Source organism: Chlorocebus sabaeus, chromosome 5 (genome assembly GCF_047675955.1).
Source record: "Chlorocebus sabaeus isolate Y175 chromosome 5, mChlSab1.0.hap1, whole genome shotgun sequence".
NCBI lineage: Eukaryota > Metazoa > Chordata > Mammalia > Primates > Cercopithecidae > Chlorocebus > Chlorocebus sabaeus.
Window position 1 is genome coordinate 52,776,499 of NC_132908.1, and position 19,618 is coordinate 52,796,116.

General features: G+C 46.0%; 1 pseudogene; it reads right to left on the reverse strand.

Moving 5' to 3' along the window:
- Positions 1-353: 353 nt before the first annotated feature.
- LOC103233019 (carboxylesterase 5A-like) lies at positions 354-19,392 on the reverse strand (annotated as a pseudogene).
- Positions 19,393-19,618: the final 226 nt, after the last annotated feature.

Genomic DNA, 19,618 nt, shown 5'->3' on the forward strand with positions numbered 1-19,618 from the left:
TCTCTTGATAGAACTCTCACAAGATTTGGTTGTTTAAAAGTGTGTGGCACCTCATCCCTCTCTCCTTCCTCGTGCTCTAACCATGTAAGACGTGCCTTCTTCCCCTTCGCCTTCCACCAAGATTGTAAGTTTCCTGAGGCCTCCCGAGAAGCTGAGCAAACGCCAGCATCATGCTTCCTGTACAGCCTGCAGCACCATAAGCTAATTAAGCCTCTTTTCTTTATAAATTATCCAGTCTCAGGTATTTCTTAATAGCAGTGCAAGAGTGGACTAATACACCTGTGCTTAGGAAAGGTCTATTGAATGACTGAGTGAGTGAGGAGTGTCTGTGCCCCTGGCCTCTCCCCCTGAGTGTGACCCAGGGCTATCTGTTAAGTGCATGTGTCTCTGGAGTAATGCAGCCTCCCAAATTACTTACCAGGATGTTTTGTATCAGATGGAGGGCAAGGGACTTGTTGGAGCCACTGAGGATCTCAGGAGCCTCCTTTTGTGGAGAGAAGCGGTGCCCTCTGTAAGCCATCCAATCATCAGAAGGGAAACCCATCTCCCTGAGGGCATGGGCAGCCGACTTTCACAGGAGAAGCTGGGTAAGGAGCCCTCAAGCAACAGGCAGCCACGTGTGGAAGTGGCCTCAGTGTCCTGCTCTGATAGTTAATTTCTTCTCACTTTTGATAAAAGGCAACTGGTCCCTGTCATTCCACCTGCAGCCCTGTGGGGCCCAAGTGCCCACCTTGTGACAAGGTTCCCATTATGGGCTAAATTGTGGCCCCCTCAAAATTCACACATTGAAGCCTTAACCCCCTGTACTTCAGAATATGACTGTTTGGAGATAGTACTTATAAAGGGGTGATTATGTTAAAATGCAGCTGTTAGAGTGGGCCCTAATCCAATCTGGCTGATGTCCTTATGAGAAAAGAAAGTTTAGACACACAAAACGATATCAGCACCTTGATCTTGGACTTCCAGTCTCTAGAACTGTGAGAACGTGAATGTCTGTGGTTTAAGCCTCCCAATCTACAGTATTTTATTATGGCAGCCCTGACTGCCTAAGAGGCCCCAACTTGGCTTGGACATCAAGTTCAAAGAGAAGCCAGAAAATTTCCAAACTGGTGTTTGTTGTTCTCCTTCTCAAGACCTTTGTGGGTGGGGCCTCTGAGAAGCCACAGTGGGAGGTCAGGCAGTGGCGGTGAGGCTGGTGGCTGAAAACACAGGCTCCCTGCACTGCCCTCACCAGCTGAAAACTTGGCAAGGGACTCAATTCTTCCTGACTCAGGCTCCTCATCTGTAAGACGGAGTTTGCGGCAAGTACCTCCTGCGAGGGTGGTGATGAGAACTGAGCGAGTTGCTATTTGTAAAGCACTTACAATTGGTACTTGGTATGTAGTAAGCACTTCATGTGATTATTTGTTAAATTACCATTTTCTGGCAAAATTACAGCTTTAAAACTTGAGGCGTCAGAAACAATATCCACATGGCAAATGAATGTTCTTGGTATGTTTTCTGCTGAAAATCTTGGGGTAATGAATCACTATGGTGGATACTTAAATGAATACTAGGGCCGTACCTGTCTCCTGGAATCTCAGGGAACCCTCAGAGTCATTTAAATTACCCACAAGCATATTTTAACTACTAAAAACCTTCTCTGTACATTGAGGAGCTGGGATTTGTTTCTCAGGGATTTCCTGTGGTCTCTAACAACTTGCAATGGGTTTAACTGCAAATTCACATGGAATTTTAGCACCCACACAGGCTTTTCAGCTCTGCAAATTCTGTCACTTGAATAACTCCAATATCTAGCATTTACTGAACACTGACTGTATGCCAGGTTATTTGATGTACAACTGTGAGGCAGGTGCTAAGATGAGCCCTATTTCACAGAAGAAGGAGTGGAGGCTCAGAGAGGGTGGGTCACTCCCCTAATATCACACAGCAGGTAAGCAGAGAACTTGGCATTTAAAGGCAGACCCTAGGCTTAGCACTGGCACACGCCTATAAACCCAGCACTTTGGGAGGCCAAAACAGGTGGATCACTTGAGGTCTGGAGTTGGAAACCAGCCTGGCCAACATGGTGAAACCCTGTCTCTACTGAAAATACCAAAAAAAAAAAAAAAAAATTAGCTGGACATGGTGGTGGGTGCCTGTAATCCAGCTACCCAGTAGGCTGAGGCAGGAAAATCACGAACCTAGGAGATGGAAGTTGCAGTGAGCCGAGATCACACCACTCCACTCCAGCCTCGGCAACAGAGGACAACTCTGACTCAAAAATTAAATTAAATTAAATTAAATTAAAATGGCAGAGCCTAAATACATAAAAATTATACACCACTGTCTCTTTACTAGCCGGGAGATGTTGGAAAGATGCTTTAGCTGCTCTGAGTCTCAGTTTCTTTAAAATAGGGAAAATCTGCCTGTTTTCAAGTTGTTGCTTGGATGGCCTGTGCTTGGCACTGGAAGACACTGGGGAGCTGGTTACAGTAGTTACAGTGCTGGTTGTCATCACTAGCACCTGCCTTCTTCTTTCTAACACACACCCAAAAATCACTGAAAAGCCTTACTTAAGCCATGAACTGTGATTCAGTGGCCTCGTCTGCAACATGAGTACAAAAATCCCTAGTCCTACTTCAAAACATTGTCCTGGAGGTCAAATTAATAATGGCAGAACATGCTTTCACAACTCAATGAACTCGGGACTCTGGTTCTAGACAGCCACCAGCTAGCTTTGTAATCTGATGAACCTCTTTATTTTTTAACCCTATTTTGTCCAGGTTAAAATGAGGAGGTCAATCTATATAAATGAGCTTCAACAGTATTAGGAATTTGAACTCTCCACTCTTCCACAGATGAAAAGTTTAATTCCAATGAAAAGAGTCTTGCTAAGACATGGAATCAAAAAATCATGGGTCTTTCCCGGCACCTGGGCCTCAGCTCAACAAACTCTCCCTAGAAGAGCCTTTCCTGACCACCTGTTATCCTCTCTAAGGATACCTTCTCTCCTCACTTGTGTCCTTCATAGCGTCTATCACTCTCTGAAATCATCTTCTCAACTTCGTGTCTCGTCTCATTTGTCTCTCCCCACCAGAGTGTAAGCTCCCAGAAAGCTCGTATGCTCAGTTTTTATAAGTCTCTAATAAATGCTCAGTACATACTTGTTGAATAAATAAAATGATTTAACAATTTTGCAACTTATACAACCTTAGCATTCTCAGATGTCAAAATGTCAGAACCAAGGCTGGACATGAACAGTTTAAAGGACTGAAGTTTTTCAAACCCATCTGAATGTCAGCTCTGAAGTGGTAACTGCATTTTTTGGAAACGATCATTTATAACATTGTCTGAACAAAGACGAAATGGACCCATCCCCTCTTTCCTTTTTATATAGTTGTTTCTTCCACCCTAAGCCTCATCACCTGAGGAGGAAGGCGGACGCTTGTTGTGACTTGACTGGTCCTCACTTGCACTCTTTCAGAGAGAGGAAAGGTGATCACTGTGTGCTCGGCTGGTGGGCTTCAGCATTTAAAACACCTGTTGTCATCTGTGGAAATGCCCAGCTGTTGAAGCCAAGAGCTGCATCATGGTTTGAGAGAGTGGCAGCATGGACAACCAGAATTCTTACCATAGGCAGCGGGAAGCCACACTCATGGTTATTGACTCCGATGATGGAAGGAATTGCTTTAAATGCTTTCTGAGACAATAGACCTAGAGGCTCATTAGGAAAGAAAGCACCATCAACCACTAGAGTGAAAGGCTTTGTTTTCTGTAATAAGGAAGAAAAAAAAATCATCACCTATTTCTATTCACAAAATCTGCTGTCCCAAATCCTGACCAAGCAAAGCCAACATAGACTAGCACTGGTTTAAATGCACTTAAAAAGTAAAAACAAACACTATGGGCCCAGCTCAATATATCAGACCCTGGCAGCTCTGCCACGTACTTGGGCCAGGGGCCTAAACTTGTCTGTGTCTTATTTTCTCATCTGCTAAATGGGAATAATAATAATATCTACCAAGAAAAACAGTGGCTTGTGACATGGTTTGGCTGTGTCCCCACCCAAATCTCAAATTACAGCTCCCGTAATTCCCACATGTTGTGGGAGGGACCCGGTGAGAGGTAATTGAATCATGGGGCAGGTCTTTCCCATGCTATTTGCCTGATAGTGAATAAATCTCATGATATCTGATGGTTTTATAAAGCAAGCTCCTCTGCACAAGCTTTTTTTTTTTTGCCCACCACCATGTAAGATGTGTCTTTGCTCTTCCTTCAGCCTCTACCATAATTGTGAGGCCTCCCTAGCCATGTGGAACTGTGAGTTTATTAAACCTCTTTCCTTTATAAATTACCCAGTCTCAGGTATGTCTTTATTAGCAGCATGAGAAGAGACTAATACAGCCTAGCCCAGAGATACTCAAAGTGTGGTTCCTAGACCAGCAGCATCAGCATCATCTGGGAACTTGTTAAAAATGCACATTCTCAGGCCCACTTCAGGCTCCTCAATAAGAAACTCTGGGGTGGGGGTGTAGCCAAGGAACCTTCTTGTAGCTGGTCCTCCAAGTGATCCTGATGCATATTCAACTTTCAGAACTACTGGCCAAATGCAAAGGTAAAAATGGTGGTAGATGGAGTAGTCAGGACTGTGGGGGTTGGTGTGAACATCTTCCTCAAGTGTCTCCCTGAGCGACAGTGTCTTAGACATGCCTGGATATATTTTGGGTCTCAGAAAGCAACACTCAGCCCTAATCATGGTTTCCTTAGGTTTCTGTTTTGGAATTTGGGTAGAAAGGAGCACATGAAAGAGTTTGACACAACATCAAGTCCAGGACTTATTCTCCATTTCACTGAGTCTAGCATGGCTCAGAGTGGACATTCGGTACACACCTCAAAACTAGCAAATGTTGAAATCTGAAAGATAACGATCTTGTTCATTCAAAGACTGTCATCAAAGGCTCTCAAGATTGGAAGGGACATAAAGATTACCGGGTCCAATTATCTGTCACTGATTGAAAGTTTGTCAGAGGTCAGCTAGATTTTGCTTGAATACCTGGAGAGGTGGGCATCTCACCACCTTCTAAAGGAGCCCAATCATTTTCCAGACAACTGAGGTCTTGAAAAGTTTTCAGTTATGCAGAACTAAAATGACTTCCTAATAGAACTTCCAGCTCCTGATTTTGACTTCAGTTTCTGGAAGCATGCGTAACAAAGGTGGTCCCTCTCTCCAGTGAGATGCTTTCAGGGACTTAGAGACAAGCCTTGTACTTTGCTGAATCTTCTCCAGGCTAAGTGGCACCCCTGCCCCAACAATTTTCTTAAATTACCTACAAGGGTTCTATACCCCTACTTATTTTTTTTACAGCTGTTACCAAGTATCCCCAATCCTCCTCTTTTCTGTGTTCCAAATCCAAATAAATAACAGAGGCATAGGATTTGTTCATCTCTCCATTCAAAGGGCAAGTCTCCCTCCAAAACTGTCCTGTCTGTCCTCACCTGGATGAGGGTCAGGAGGATTTTGTCCTCAGGCACCTCAGCAGGTCCTCAGAGTCTGACGCATTGTTCCCACAAAAATGTGCAACCACCTACAGCTATTTTCCAGAGAAGGGCCAGGTTAGAGCATGATATTGGAAGCATCTAGGAAAATGGAAGCTGGAAAATGCCCTCCAGTCAGACACAGGTTTGTCCTCCATACATGAGTCCATCCTGCTACCCCTGCCTAGCCCCACGCCCCTGTAATGGAAGGTACACATGGCGGACAGGTTGCCACTGCATCACCCTCACTCTCTTGCCTGGCTCTCCTTGTCATCTTTAGTGAACACCACAGCTGGGGATAGGAGTTTGCCAGTCTGTGACCGTGGAATGGAATCAAGATTCATGGTCCCAAAGAGATCAGTCCTGTGAGCTTGGCTGCATTGGTACTTGGCCCCTCCAGAGTCTAGAAGCCCAATCTTAAGGTGCTAAATGAAGACAGAAACACCAAGAGCGAGAAGCAGCTTTGCAAGCTCCTTCATTGTCAGTAGAGGCAGGGCTCCAGATCAGATTCTTAGCTTGTCAGCCCTGCCCAAGCCCCAGGCCCACACACAGCCTGGAATGTCCTACCTGTCTTTTTTCCTGCCTCTATACCAATCCTTCTCATTCTATAAGGCCTAAGTTCTTCCCTCCACGATGTCCTTTCAGGGCATTGCATCCCCCAAAGATCCCTTCCTCATCCAATCTCCTATAAGCTTGATGTTCCCCACCTTCCATGCCTGGCCCATTGCTGAACATCTGCTTTCCTTGTCACGGAACCTTCCATATTTGTAGAACTCGCTCCCTGAAAGTGATGGTTCTTAATCTTCTGGGAGTCATGGATACTCTGAGAATCCAATCAAAGTCACAGACTCTCTCCCTGGGAAAACGTGCAAGCATGTGGAGTCTGGCACAATTGTGGGACCACTTCCCAAACTTATCCATGGATTCCAGGATTTAATCGTATCCAAGGATAGGTGATAAAAAGATTAGATTGCCCTCAAGCTTAGGATGTGCTTTCTCCACTGATAAGTCCCAAAGCTTTAACAGAGCAGGCAAAATAGTGGGCACCCAGTGATGCGTGTCAAATGAATAAATATATGCCCAAACTGAAAATAGTTTTATAGAGAATGTTATCAAAATCAATATTTCTGTTTATTGAGGGTATTCTTTTAAAACTTTATAACTCTATGTTACTGCTCTTGGTATATACTATTACTTTCTCTAAGATGTTTAAGAAAATTTACCACAAAAATGATTAATACTCAAGAGATGGCTCCACAGCCCAGTGCTTAATTAATGTGCATTGAATGAAACAGCTCATTCGTTAACTTATTCATTCAGAACACTTATGGCTGCCTGATATATACCAAGTATTATGCTGGGGGCATGAAGGACAGAGAGATCCTGGTCTTTAGGGCCTCTCGATCTAGTAGATAATTAAGACAAGAGACAGATGAGAAATATCGTGTGATAGATGCCCCTTATAATCCCAAGCCAGACAACACTAATCAGTCACAGCGTTATTTCCCACTGAGCTGGAAACAGCCTCTGAATCTTTCTTAACACAATGTCCTGGGTATCCATTCCCAGCAGAGTAGCGTAGGCACAGAAGAGCTGTATAGGATAGAGGGCACTGAGTTATATATCACAAGCAAAGAATAAGGGGTAAGATGTAAGAACCATAACACACATACACACACACTTGTGCACACCAGTGGTGTGGCATTGTGTAGCTAGATCCATTTCCTGTGGAACCAGACCTTTCATGGAGGAACAAGATTCACCTTGGGCCAGCATGAGGTTCCCTGGGCATGGTCACTAAGGAAAGTCAAACACATGGTAAGAAGGTGCCTGACCACATTCTCTGCTAACTGAGGAGAGGAAGCTGGCAAGGTGTTAACAGTATACATACGTCCTCACTCTTCTCATAATCATGGGCCTTCAGGTAAGGGATGATGGCCACCCCACTCTCCATGACGGCTTTGTGGAATAAGCCTTCGGCCATGGGAGACAGTATCTGGAGAGAGAACACAGAAGACCCAGGAAAAGTTACTCCTCAGCGACACACATACCATTCACTCCTCTTCAAAGAAACCTTCCCAGGAAGCATCCTTAAAAGCTCTAAGCTTAGAGGGGAAAAGCCCTGGTTTGGGGGTTAAAGGACTAGCTGTGAAGGCTTGGGCAAGTTACTTAACCTCTCTGAGACCGTGGTTCTTTATGGACTTTGATGTCAAATATTCAGACATGTGATTTCCAGCTCCTTCACTTCCTAGCTAGGTAACCTCAGGCAAGTTACTTAATATTTCTTTTTTCTTTTTTTTTTTTTTTGAGATAGAGTCTCACTCTGTGGCCAGGCTAGAGTGCAGTGGTGTGATCTCAGCTCACTGCAACCTCCAACACCCAGGTTCAAGTGATTCTCCTGCCTCAGCCTCCAGAGTAGCTGGGACTACAGGGGCGTGCCAACATGCCCAGCTAATTTTTGTATTTTTAGTAGAGATGGGGTTTCACCATGTTGGTCAGGATAATCTCAATCTCCTGACCTTGTGATCTGCCCACCTCAGCCTCCCAAAGTGCTGGGATTACAGGCATGAGTCACTGCACCCCGCCAAGTTGCTTAATATTTCTAAGTATCAGGTCACTCCCCTGTAAAGCTGGAGTAAAAATTGAGCCCGTATCACAAAACTGTTGTGAAAAGCAGAAGAAGGAATAAACATAGAACTTTTCACACAGGGTCTGGTCCAATTTTGCTCATGAAATAATGGCTGTTATCATATATGAAAAATCAGGTTAATATAATCCACCTTAGAAGGTAATTTTGAAGATGTAAAAAGACCACAGATATTGTCAAGTGCTATTCAGCAGAAGTTTTCTTAACTCACCACCATGTCACTGATTGCTGCAATTAACCTGCCAACTTATGCCAAGGAAATGCTGACCACTGAGCCAGTGGGCCTTTTTCTAGCACCTCTGTACATTTCTCTTCTCACCAGTTTCTTGGCAAGAATCAGGTTTGTTCACTTCCAAACCTGTTTTGTCATTTGCACTTGTTATTGTAGTTACATAATCAATGAAATATCATGAGAACAAATGAACTGTATGTGTAAAAAGAAAATCAAATTATGTCTGGAAAAAAATTCTTGATAAAAGATGGCTAAAAAATATTGCATCGGGCCAGGCATTGTGACTCACACCTATAATCCCAGCAATTTGGGAAGTCAAAACAAGAGGATCACTTGAGCCCAGAAGTTCAAGACCATTGTGGGCAATATAGCTAGATCTCATCTCTAAAAAAAAAAAAAAAAATTAGCTGGGCAGCTGGGCAAGGTGGCGCATGCCTGTAGTCCTAGCTCCTTGGGAGGCTGAGGCAGGACGATTGCTTGTGACCACGAGTTTGGGCTGCAATGAACTATGATCACCCCACTGCTTGCCAGCCTGCACAACAGAGTGAGACCTTGTCTCAAAAATATATATTGCTGTCACCAGGCACGGTGGCTCATGCCTGTAATCCCAGTACTTTGGGAAGACAAGGCAGGTGGATCACCTGAGGTCAGGAGGTTGAGACCAGCCTGACCAACATGAAGAAACCCCGTCTCTACTAAAAATACAAAATTAGCCAGGCATGGTGGAACATGCCTGTAATCCCAGCTACTCAGGGGGCTGAGGCAGGAGAATTGCTTGAACCTGGGAGGCGGAGGTTGTCGTGAGCCTAGATTGCGCCATTGCACTCCAGCCTGGGCAACAAGAGTGAAACTCCATCTCAAAACAAAACAAACCAAAAATCCATGTGTGTGTGTGTATGTGTATATATATACTATACAGATATACATATATATATATATATATATATATATAGAGAGAGAGAGAGAGAGAGAGATATTGCTGTCAAATTTTGTGTGGACAAGAAAAAAGTAAAATATTTATAGGAAAAGTATAAAAATCCCAAATGCACTAAAATCAGGCGACTTTGCAGGCATCCTTAAGTTTGCACCCACTGTAAAGAAACCGAAACTACAATTTGAGGACAGCGAATTTTGCAGGTGGTTTATGCAAGATAATCCACATTGGAACTCAAGTCAGCAGACCAACTCTGCAAACATAAGGCCCTGTATCAAACTGTTGGTGAGGGAATTTACATTTTATAGTTTCAATTAAAATAAAATATTCATATGCATCTTTTGGCATTTAATGCCTTAGCTGAGTTTCCTATTAAACAAGTAATTACCACTCTGGTAATTAAATACTAGGGTTTCTCCTCTACAAATACAAGGGATTTTTCCTCAAATTATTACTCACTCCGTGACCTTAGATGATTTGTTTAAACTTTCCCAATGACAGCTGTCTTGTCTGTGAAATGAGACTAAGCCCCTAACTCATAATGTGTGTCACTTAACCTGCTTTGAGGCTTGAGGCTTGAAGAAGACAATGTGTATTAAAGTGTTTGCTCAACATGAAGGCACCAATCAAATGCCAGTGACTCATCATCATTTTTGGAACCTCCTGCACTGAGATTCATTCAATTCACAAAGCAAAGAACTCACAAGGCTAGAAACACTTATGGCTCCCGCGGACTCGCCAAAGATGGTCACAGAGCTGGGGTCCCCACCGAAGAACTCGATGTTCTTCTGGACCCAAGACAGAGCAGCCACCTGGTCCTTGAAGGCCCAGTTCCCCGGCGCATGCTGATCCCATGTGCTGAGGACAAGAGGCAGGGTGAGAATTCTGTTAGCCATGGTGTGTTTCCCACAGCCCTGGACGTTCTCAGCAGAGGCTGTGGGCAGGCGTCAGTGGGGAGGGGACTGAGAGTCAGAGGCCTGGAGGAGCTGGGGAAACTGGGCTCAGTTCTCACACTTTGCTGGGATTTGGATTTCTTTGAGAATTTGATGAAAGCTATGCACCCGAGAAGAAATGCACATACAATATTGTAGGTGAAATTTCAAGTATTCATGGGATCCTCAGAATCCATGAATCCCAGTCCATGAATCCTATGTTGCCCAGGCTGGTCTGGAATCCATGAATCCAATCCTGAGAGTTGGTCTGTACTAGAAAGCAAGGGTTTCCTGGGCACAGAATTTTCCATGAAACTAAATTAATAATAGTCATAATAACAATAACAGGCGGGCATGGTGGCTCAAGCCTCTAATCCCAGCACTTTGGGAGGCTGAGGCGGGCAGATCACAAGGTCAGGAGATCAAGACCATCCTGGTTAATATGGTGAAACTCCTTCTCTACTTAAAAAAAAAAAAAAAAAAAAAAAATTAGCCGGGTGTGGTTGCAGACACCTACAGTCCCAGCTATGCAGGAGGCTAAAGCAGGAGAATGGCATGAACCCGGGAGGTGGAGTTTGCAGTGAGCCGAGATTGTGCCACTGCACTCCAGGCTGAATGACAGAGCGCTGTCTCAAAAGAAACAAACAAACAAACAAAACGATAACAGCAGCTGCAGCAAGTACAGGACACTGTTCGAAGGGCTTTAAGGCTAATATTCATACAACCCTCATAGCTATGTTGTAGGTGGTGCTGGTTTTTCTCCCTTTGCTTCTTTGGGTCTTCTCCACCCTTCTCTGCCCTGCCCCTGAAAAGCTGACCTCTAGGAATGGCATCACCCAGGCCTCAGCTGTGTGCCATGAGGGTGGGCTAGAGAGAGACTGCGATGTTTATCCCACCACCCCATGCTCCATCTCTGATGGGAGGTGTTTGGGCAGAGGGTGCTTTTTTCCACAGTAGCAGCTCATGCCAACTCCCTTCCACTAAACCTGTGAGCCTGCTGTCAGGACACCAATGGATACATCAACTCTTTAATTCAGGCACAGAGAGGTTAAACCCCCTTGCCCAAGAGCTAGAAAGCTGCAGTTTTGGGATCCCACGCCCCAATGCTGCTGCCCCTGCCAATTGTATGTTTTCCAGGATGGAATTAATGGGAGAACAAATGAAACAAGTGGAAATGCCATAGAACCAAAGAAATGTCTAGAATGAAAGTATGCATGCAGTGCACACCATATATGCACGTCATCCTGGGGCACATTCTACTCCCCTCCATTTTCCAGTTCCCCAGACTGCTCCTTCCCCTGGTCCCCTCCACTGTCCATGACCACTGAGCTGGCTCTGACTCCACCTTCTCTCTCCCAGGACCCTGCATCTGGTCAAGAGTCAAGCCCTGCCAATTTTACCTCCGTTCTACTGTGGCTCCCACCCTGGTCCCATTTTCTTCATTTCTGTTTATCTGAGAAGCATTATTCCTTAATGGTTACCATCTCAGCCTCAAGCATGGGATTCACAGCCTGGTCACTTATTATCTGGGTGACCTTGGGCAAGTCACTTAACCTGCTTTGCCTCGATGGTTCTCACATCTAAAATGGGGATAATGATAGTGCCCACTCCACATGGCTGTGAAGAATAACAGCGCCAGGCAGACAATAAGCATGTCATAGACTCATGTTATATACATGTTAGCTATTGCTTTTGTGGTTGAATGACCCCATGGCATGCATCAAGACAGTGCCTCCCAGTGGGGCTCCCCATCTGCAGCTGGGCACCCCTGGCTCACCCTCCACTCTGCTCCAGAGTGAGGTTCCTGGTACACTACTCTGAGAAAGGTAATCCTGGTCCCTCAATCTGTATTGGATAAAGCCCAAATTCCATGTACGTCCTGGCATTCAAAGCCTTTCCCTCTCAGGCCTGTCCTTGCCTTCCCACATCCATCTCCTGCTATAGCTTCATCTACCTATGAACAAAACTAGATATGATAAACAATTGTTGAAAGCTTTTCTACCAAAGGAATCTTATGCAGAATTCTAACGTATAGAGCAGCTAGAAGTGTAATTGCTCTGGTCAGGGCACCCCGTCAGCCTGTCCTGCCTGCAAAGCACTCCCAGAGCCACATTACAGGGCTACAGGCACAGTGCAGTTTGCAAAAGCATTGCTTCATCCCTGTGTGTTGCTACCTCCCTCCCAACTTCCTAGCTTTTGCACAGTTAGCACCCTTTGCCAAGCACATGTTCTCTGAATCCCATCTCCTCAAACCCAACCACATCCTTCTGGTGCAGTTCCAATGCCACCCCTCTCCTGAAGCCTCCTTGATCCCTGACAACTCCTTGCTCTGTTTCCACAGCCCCATGGCCTCTCACTTTTGGAGAATTAACCATCTCCTTCTTGGTAATGTGGATATTTTTGTCCCTATATTATCTCCCCCATAGTCAGGAGCCTCTGTAGGGCAGGATTCATGTTTGAATCATTGCTGCCTTTCCCATAGTATGTGACAGTGACCCCTAAGCATAATCCTGGCCCCACCTCTCACTTCTCCTCTTTGCTTACATTGCACCCTGGTCAGGACTTCTCCCGCCATGACTTAGGCAGATAATAGAAGGGGTCAAGAGACCTAGCTCTGTTTTGTGACCCCTGGGAAGTTGTTTGGCCTCTCTGAGCCTCCATTTTCCAGCTGTGAAATAAGAATAACAACAGAGAATCTTCCTTGAAGGGTTATTTTGAGGGTGAGTTGAAATAATGCATGGCAAGTGCACAGCCCCACGACTGTTTCAGTGAAAGCCCAGTACATGTTAGGCATGACTGGAGGAGGGAAGCCATGGTGATGGAGTGATGATTCTCTAGTGAGCATTCGAGAAGCCTTGGAGTGAGGCTCAGGTGGACACTACCGACTGCTCACACAAACAGTGCACTGTTCTTCCAGGGCCCACAGAGGGGCTACATGGCCCCAGCTCCCTTGCAGATGGATGTGGCCATGTGACTGAGTTCTGTTGATGATGAGTGAACAGAAGTGACGAGTGCCACCTTCAGGCTGGGCCAGGAGACGCTCCATTGCATGATTCTCCATGCTCTCTTGGTCCACCTGCCAAATGCAGAAGATTAGGGCCCTAAAGAATCCACATCAGAGATCAAGATGTAAGGAGCTAGATCCCTGGTTGGCCATGGGGAAGAATGTCTGCCGATCAGGGATGCTCAATTAAACTTTACTCAAGTTTTAGCCATACCCTCGCATCCTCTTCCATTCCCCATGCCTCTGCCAGGGGAAACTGGCTGTCTTGTATCATAATAGTAATGTCTATTAAATGCTCGCTGTGAGAGAAAGAGATTTGTATTGTTTTAAGCCACCAAAATTTTGGGATTTGTTTCCTACAGCTGCAAAAATTACCTAAGTAATTAGGGCCAGTTTTGTTCAATGTCCCAGAAGGCTCACGCCTTCTTAGGTTGCACAGCATTGTCTCTGGCTACTGCACGGCTGCTCCTTGGGGATCTGGGGTATTGATTATTTGGAGAGACTCACGTGAAGAAGCCAAATATTCCCAGCCAGTGCTGGACGACCACAACCAACATGTCCTCATAGGCAGCCAGGGTGGACCCGTCGAAGATGGAGGCTGAGCCAGTCTTGAAGGCACCCCTTGGGAACTACACCAAGATCTGAGGAGGGGAGAGGAGCATCCAGTCAACCCACGATGCACCACCTCCCCTCCCCATGCAGGTGAGGCACATGTTCTTAACTCCAAATAGAAATGTCCCACTTGCTAAGCAGGGTACGAGGTTTTGTCTTTTGAAGAAGGCCCAGGGTTAAGCGTGTGGGCTCTGGCACCTGAGTGCCTGGGTTTGACTCCCACTGCCACTGACTAGCTGTGTGACCTTGGGAAGATTACTTAGCCTAAGATTCATTTTTCTCATCTGTAAAATGTGAAGAAGGAAAGTATCTCACTAACGAAGTTATCATGAGGTTTAAACAAAATTCTGCATCTAAAGCTCATAGAACAATAAGCAAGAGTACATTTCAAGTTTAAAGTGCTCAGAAATTGTTCACTAAATACCAGTGAGCCTGTGACCCACAGGAAGATGGAAACCATTGTAAGCCATGTATAAGAGCAAAAGCAGCTTAAGGTGTTTCAGAGAAAAGCTCTGAGAGAGAGGAGAGGAAAGGAGGGGAGGGCAGAAAAAGAGAATGGAAGAGGGGAGGGGAGGGGAGAAAAAGAGGAGGAGGAGAAAAAGAAAGAGGAGGAGGAAGGGAGAAGGAGAAGGAGGAAGGGGGAAGAGGAGGAGGAGAAAGGATGAAAAATGAAGAAAGAAAGAAGAGAAAGAAGAAAGGTCAGGCGCAGTGGCTCACGACTGTAATCCCAGTACTTTGGGAGGCTGATGTGGGCGCATTGCCTGAGCTTGGGAGTTTGAGACCACTCTGGGAAGTATGGTGAAACCCTGTCTCTACTAAACCAAAAATTAGCTGGGCATGGTGGCAGGCACCTGTAATCCCAGCTACTCAGGAGGCTGAGACACAAGAATCCCTTGAGCCCGGGTGGCGAAGGTTGCAGCGAGCCAAGTTTGCACAACTGCGCTTCAGCTGGGGAACAGAGCAAGACTTTGTCCATACCCCCCGCCCCCCCCAAAAAAGAGAAAAACAAAACAGGGAAGAGTAAAAGTTTTATTGATTAGAAAAATTGGTACCAGGGAACATAAACCATTATTCAAATGGCATTTATATATTTAATAACAAATCCCTTCCATTCTCTTTCTTAAGGTCATATTAGAGATTACAGCATTTGGGGCAGGTAAAGAGAAGAAAGCCACTGAGGAAAGGGGAGGTAGACAAAGTGCTTTCTTTGGTGCCAGAATCTAGCGCCTATTGTGTGTACAACATGGAGCAAGTCATTCATGCCCTTCCTCTGCCTCATCTTCTCCATCTGTGGAGTGGGTCCAAATCGTCCTTACCCACTGGGTTAGCGTAGGAGTTAAATCCGATGATGCACTGTGCTTGGTACACAGCGAGCATTTAATAGACATTACTATTATGATACAAGACAGCCAGTTTCCCCTGGCAGAGGCATGGGGAATGGAAGAGGATGCGAGGGTGTGGCTAAAAAATAGAATATGCCTTTCCCCCACGCACAGACACAGGGATGTTTTATATTCTTAAATGAAACATTTAACATGATTACCTGACTGTCTTCATTATGAATAGAAAAGTTGGAGGAAAAAATTAACCTTTTTGTAAAAAGATATCTCAAATTAAAACAAAAGTCAGGCTCCTTTTAAACAGTGTCTTTTCTGAAAGCTTACAGATCACTAAATATGGAACAGACGGGAAAAACAAAACAAAATAAAAATTAAAAGTCAAGGCACTGCCAATAAAGAATCAATCAGAAAAACTGATCACATGAATCTATCATTTGAATGATTTTTTAAAAGTTTGTTGATGTGATTACATTTGCCTTTTTCCCAACAGGGAGTAGTCCCGATTCCAGACACGCAGCTGCACTGCCTGGATCCCAGGCCAAGGTCCTGCTAGCTGGAGCTTGAAGCGCACACAGCAGGCAGCCTTACGGGGAGCTTGGAGCCTGCATCGGCATGGGCAGGCACATAGATGTTCGGGTACAGGCAGTCTTCTGACACGTTGAAATTGGGGTAATGCTTCTTGAGCATGTGTTGATCTAAGTGCAGCCACTGTGAGTTCTGGAGGCACCTTGGAGAAGGAGAGGAGAAAACCCTCAGAAAAAGTTATCAGCAAACTTGCCTGGGAAGGGCCAGTTCTTCTGAGAGCAGGGAGGCCTGGCTGTCTCCTCTGCTTGAGCAGAAGAGGCAGCTACTGGTACAAAGTCCAATCATGCCCAAACCCCCACGGTTTCCAAAACAAACAAGCAAGCAAATTATAATTCTCTTTGATCTGGTTCTTGGCTAGGAAAGCACATGGTGTAGAATAATCGCATCATTACCACCCACCACCCTCCTATGCCACCATGATAATATAGACACACATAAGAAACCAAGCTGGTCCAACAATTCTCCAAACTGTAGAGGGCAGGACACAGTCGAATAACAAGGACTTTGCCCCTGCGGCTCCCTCTTCTGTCCCCAGAAGAGCAAAGGAACATTTCCTGGCCTCTGTACCTGGAACCAAATGGGATAGACTCCCACACCCAGGCTTTGCTCAAGCCGCGCCCTCTGCCTGGACTGCTCTTTCCCCACATCTGCGTGCTCACATTCTTCCCTTTGTTTCAGATTCACTCCAACTTGCCACCTTCTCCCAGAAGCCTTCTGAGATTTCTCCAGTTCTACCATACCTCTTCTTTGGAAACACCCACCTACTTTGCGTTCTTCCCCAGAACTTGTCCTAAGCTTGTGCGTGTGCATTATCATCATCCCCAGCTCAGCTGTGAGCACCTGAAAGCCTACGACTCTGTTTTAGTCACCTCTGTACCTCAGAGCACCAGCACAGAGCATGATACACCGTAAGATTAAGTGAGGCTGTAATGTGAATGCTTCTACCATACTGTGTGCACAATCAATGCTAGTTGTTTTCATAATAGAATAATGTGCAATATCGCTGCACGTCTTCTCCTGACAGGTGTTCATGCCTCCCTGCCCCTTTTGTATGTTGCTGATCAGGCCTCAGTGCTTTCAGAAAAGCCATCTCTGACCTCCCATCAAAGCTGGGCCAGGTGAGTCTTTGTTTCCCCTCAGCACCCTTCCCTGACACCCTAATGGTTGCCCTTCCCATCTTATATTTTAACTGTCAATTACTGCTTACATTCCTGCCACCATCACCCCTCTGCATGCTGCCTGAGGACAGCTGTGACTCATCCCCTGCCATGTCCCCAGGCCTAATGGAGAGCCAGTTGGCCTAATGGAGAGCCAGTTATCAAGTTGGTTCTCAATGAATATTAGTTGGGTGAATGAATGAATGCACACAACAAATGAGTTTCAGCTTGATGTCCTCAGTCCTTGGACCACATGGGGTCATCTTCTGTGGCTTAGGGAATATCCTGGCACCAAAATTTCTTCTGCCAGGAACCCATGTGGCCCAACCTGAGAGCTTGACAGATTCTAAAGAGGTGGAAGATTCTAGGGGGATTTTCAAGTCTCACTGCCCACCCAGTAAGTCTCACCTCACCCCTCCACAATTAACCTGGTAACTGCTTACCTACCCGAGCTTGAAAATCTGCAGTGACCAGGAGCTCCTTACCTCCCAGAGTCCCTGTGTCACAGAGACACGTCCACATGTTCATTCCATGGGTATTTATGGAGTTCACCATGGGCCAGGTATTACATCAGGCACAGTTTTGGCAGCTGGAGCTCACACCCTTCTAGTGTGGTTCTTCTCAATAAAGCCCCACCCAGTCTGACCATAGAGGCCAGGCTTGGGTGAGAGGTCACAAGAAGATACCTAGACAGTCCCTTCTGACCAAAGGACTCAGTAAGCCCATCTCAGCACTTCCAGAACACCTGGCTGGTGATCAGAGTCTCTAGAGAGCATTCAGATAATAGTTTCCTGGGCTTAGTTCGGGATACTCTGATTCAGAAAGTTCAGAAGGGAGCTTGGAGAATCGGCATATTTTTAAAGATGCCTCCAGCGTCCTGGCCATCAGTCGGTTTAGGAGTCAGGAGATTACCGAACCACTGGCCCGAGGCTCAAGCCCTCTCTTTCCCTACTCCCTCATCCACGCCAACCCCTCTTCTTTCTCACTGGGCTGCATGATCTGCATTCCTGCCACTCCCATAGTCACAAGCTAACCCTGGGCCCGAACCTGGTCTTACAAATTAGGGTAGGAGGTGGCTTCTCGCAAGTTATCCCAGGGCGATGCAGGCTGAGGGTTTGTAAATCGCAGGGGTCCCAGCGGGGGAGCAGCAAAGGGGACTCCGAGGAACACGTTCACAGGCACAGGGCTTCCCAGCACGGTGACTTGCTTGCCCTGAATCCATCCCAGCCTGGTGTTCCTCTGTGGCCCTTCAGCAGAAGGCCCTGGGGGAACACTTGGAAGAATCAGGAGCAGGCTGGGGACAGGCAGGGTCATGGCCCACCCAGCCTGGAGCTCCCCAGTGGGGACATGCTTCCTTCACCCAGAGGCTGTGCAGCTGACAGTATCCAGGTTCCCTCTCCATGAATCCAAGTCCATGGCTTCTTCTGAGATTGCTGTAGAAGTCACCCCCATGAGACCACTGACTTAGTTTCTCCTAGGAGCCCAGCAGCACCTAGCCACAAAATCTCCCCCATTCACTCAGGAACCCATCTCCCTTCTGCTGAGAGCTCTTTCTTTCTACAAGATTGACACACCGAACTCTCTAGATCCTGGGTTGCCACAAACTCATCTTCCCAGGGGTTCCTACACTTCTGTCACTTCACACCCTCCGGCACCACTGCCGGCACATCTGTGCAGCACCTGCATGATTACTGGCTTTTTTTTTTTTTTCTTAAAATTTAATTTCAATAAACTCCTTTTAAAATTTTACCTAGAAGAATTCCAAGTAATGACATTTATGGAATTGTGGTTGGTGAGTTAGTTATATGCTTTTGAATACACATGAGTATTCATGGATGAAAATGTAAAATTCTCAAGCAGATGCTTCTTGAAATCAACCCATCTACTTCCAGCAGCATGGCACTTTGGGAGATGGGGCATGCAGGAGTCTCAGTCACCACACAGAATGTGGAGGCTTGGGAAGGAAACTGCCCAGCTACTTACTTAGCAAGACCCAGGTGTCTTAGCACTGTTTCTAATTTCATTTCATTACTGAAAGTCCTGTCGCTGCAACCAGGAGTGCAGAAGCACAGACTCTGCTCCTCACACCTCCCCAGTGCTCAGGATAGAGCCCCTCTAAACTCCTTGCAGGCTGTGAGCAACCCAAGGGCAGAACCAGGGACTTTTGTGCACTACCCACCCCAAGAAGGAAGCTCTGGTCCTAGGTTCTCGGCAACACCAGAACATTGATGCCATCAAAGTACTACATAGCTCTCCACGGACACTCAGAGACGTCTAAAAAATAACCTCATTTCTACCAGTGGAAAATCCTCTCCCACCCCATCTTCTGAGATCCCTCCTCTCTCACTGGATATCTCACCCTTGGTGGGGGCTGCAAGGACCCAGATAGCCCAAAATAGGATCTGGCCTGGATGCACCCAATTCCCACTCATTTGGCTGCCTGCCTGAACTCCGTGAACATCGACGGCTGCTGTTGACCTCAGAGAACTTCGTTCGGGAGCCAGAAAGAGCTTCTTGTTAACTGGTAAGTGCTAAATAGGCAGGCAGAGGCAGCTGAGTTACTGAAGAACAGCATCAGAACAATATTCTCAAAGGAATTGACCAAGCAAGACTTTCCTGTTCTGATTTACATAAGAAGCTGATGATTAACTCTTGAGC